The sequence below is a fragment of the Pinus tabuliformis genome, chromosome 8 (assembly GCF_031772625.1).
Source record: "Pinus tabuliformis cultivar Carrire ecotype Pingquan chromosome 8, CPIR1, whole genome shotgun sequence".
Lineage (NCBI taxonomy): Eukaryota > Viridiplantae > Streptophyta > Pinopsida > Pinales > Pinaceae > Pinus > Pinus tabuliformis.
This window is the reverse complement of record NC_142294.1, coordinates 1,293,588,401-1,293,591,751: the sequence shown is the minus strand read 5'-3', so window position 1 is coordinate 1,293,591,751 and position 3,351 is coordinate 1,293,588,401.

The following is a 3,351-nucleotide window of genomic DNA, read 5'->3' as shown; positions in this document are numbered from 1 at the left end:
CTAGAATATTGCATGTCGCCATGTAGTCAAAATTGTAACTCCCTCCTCCTACTGCATTTGTTCTGAGACTTTAGCCAAAACATCCAACCTCTTCTTGCTTTTCTTTGCGCTAACTACCATCCTAGGCTTCCTCATGAGAAATCTGTACTTGAGTCTAATGAGTTCCCTTTTTAACTTCTTATTCTTCCTTTTTAGTTTTCTGTTCTTCTTGTGCCATAAACCGAAGTGAAGAATAGTGTTATCATGGATAATCTTATCCAACTTGTTTTTTTCTTTTAAGGCTTCATTTTCTCTTTGGATATGCCTATTTAGAACTTCTAGCTCATAGATTTCCTGTTTAAGTGAGCTAGTCAAAGTTTCTTGTGATGTGGCAGGCTACTCAGGATTAGATGAAGTCCCTGGGTCCACTAATGTACTCTTTTTCTCCAATGACTCTATGTATTCATAAATCTGCTGTTGGACTGGATCAATGCTTGGAGAGGCTCTTCTTGGGCTACTTTCAAAGTTTTGTTGAGGAGAGTTCTATGGGCTTTGCTGATATGGAATATTTTCATCGGACTGTGTTGGAGTTTCTTCCCCCAAATCTATGAATTGGGTCTCTTTTGATTTTGATTTCTTCACTTTCCCTTAGAGTCTAGAACTTCTCCTCAAACTTTGGGAGCCTATGATTTCTTCCTCTATAACTCGATTCATTTTTCCCTTCACTTTCTCTTTCTTGAGCTAATTTCCGATTTTGATGAATCTCTATGAAAACAGTTATTCATCCTCATTAGATGATGAAGGTTCAGGAATATTCTTGTGGATTTCCTCAACCTTTTCTTTCATTTTTCTTCTCTACTTTCTCTTCTTTCTGATCTCTGTTAATGTTTCAGAGATGGGCTCTTCTTCATTGTTTTTATGTGCTAAAGTTTTAGGAGTGTTTTGAATGGTGAGACTGGTCTTCCTTCTCCTACTTCTTTTTACATAACTTCCCTCAGGCAATTCTGGAGCATCTTGGAAGAAGTTTCTGACCAAAAAGTCATCCCATGTGTTCCCTACACTCTTTAAGTGATGTTCAACTAAAAGTTTTACTAGTCCATGATGATAAAGAGTGGTTTCTATTGCTTCATTTTTCTTTTGAACATTAGTGGCCATTCCTCCTAAACTATTCAACAAGAAAAATGGGAGATTGATGGTTCCATCTTTAAGAAAATTCATTAACGATCTTATGTGATATACATACATGGAACCAAGCCTTACCTCACATGTAATAAAATTTTGCAAAATTAATAGCATGCTACTCCATTTGCCCTTAAGTGTAGAGATTGGAATTCCTTTCCTAAAAACTTAAGTGTCCATACCTAGATTTTTGAGAATGACCTTCCAGGTTTCATCATGAAATTATTTGTTCTTGAACCACCTCTCTCCTAGCCTTGGTAGCTCGGTTGCTTCAGCAATAAAAGACTTGGTCACTGCAAATTTTATGTCACCTATTTCCACGTCTATCCCATCAAACGATCTGGAAAAAGATTTGGTGATTTATTTATTGTAACCATTGAATTTTTCAATGAAACTCAACCAACCAGCCTTCTGCAACATTCCTTTCAACTGAGGATAACCTTCCATGTACTTCACCCCTATGGGTTTAGTTCTGACGATGAGCCCCATCACCTCTGTTCTCTGCTATTCTTCAAAAATTCCCTTCACTAATTGAGAAATGGAGTGACTGTGTAAGGAGGACTGTGTATACGGAAGTGGAACAACTAGTATATAGAAACAAAAATAACTATGGATATGGGGACAAAATGATAGAATATATGGAAGTAAAACGACTATGGGTATGGGATAAAACGATTTTACACACAGGGTATATGAAAACAAAGTAGTTGTATGCATAAAATGTGTGGAAACAAAGTGTGCACAAGGTAACAAAGTGATTGTGTGCATAAAATATATGGAAAACAGAGTGATTTTATGCACAAAAAGGTTGCGGAAGTATAAGAGAAGAAAACTTGGTGTAATAAATGAACAATCATGGTTTTGAGGAGTCATATTCAAATGGGTTACATCATGAATCTAACCATTTAACAGGTGTGCTAGAGGAGTCTGGTTAAGTACGAGTCATTGAGTTTAAAACGGAGATTGCATCATTAGACTGTTAGGTATTAAAGATGGAAGGTGTGGCAGAATCATCATGGCAATCAAATCTCATAATGATAAATCAAGGAGTCATGTGATTATACGATTTATAGAAACTTATGTTTTGTATTGCTTCTTGAAATAAGTTTTTGTTTTTACCTTTTAGAACCATACCTTCCGCTCACTAATATTTGGTTGTTTGCTTCCATAGGCGCTTAGATATGATTGGTCTTCAAAAGTTGTTCTCTCCTCAATTACTTTCATATGGAATTTTATTATGAACTGGCCTCTTTATGCTTGGATTGATGATCAAACTGTTGCTACAGAATCAGATTGGCTGCAGAACAGGATTAGCTACAAAATGGGAACAACTGTGGAACATGGAAATAGGCGCAGAATGTAAAACAGATAATAAATATGACTTTATGAATGAATGAAATGGAGATGGTTGTGTGGGTGAAAATATGACAAGATGATAAATGAAAAATGGAAATGGAAGAAATGATGGAGAGGAAAAATTGTTTGATGGAATATGGTAGTGGAGTGAAAGTGAAACTTTTCAAAAGTAAAACAAAATGAAAATGAGATAAAACGATAAATTTTTCAGAAATTCAAAGTGAGTCACCATTTTTTAGAAAAGGAAATGGAAAATATAGGGTGTCAGAAGCTTCTGATTTTCACCTTGTATTTTCTGTATAAGCATGCCAATCCGTGATTACTTTTCAACCTTATACAATTGATTTTTATTTATTTATTTAGATAGGAGAAACAAACACTAAGTTGGTGGAGAAGAAAGATTCTTCTTCACCAACTTCATTTTAGAATTGTTCTGAAAGCTCTTTATGAACTCCTCCTTTAAGATTGGCTTTTGATAAATTTTCAATTTATGACCATTCACAAGGAGAGGAGTTTGACTTTCATCTATTGTTCTGATCCTTACTGCTCCATTACTGAAAACTTTTTCAATCTTATATGGCCCAAGCCAATGAGTTTGAAACTTCCCTTGAAAATCCTTAAACTTTCAATCAAATAACAGTGTCCAATCTCCCTCTTGAAACTTCTTGTCCTTGATGTACTTGTCATGCCACTTAGCCCTCTAATGTTGAACTAGACCAGTCTTTTGAACAACTTCTTGTCTGATTTCATCAAGTTCATTCAATTGCTCTAGTCTATGCTTTTGAGCTTTTCTAATAAATCCATCCCCAACTGGGCTACCATCTTGAAAGTTTTGAC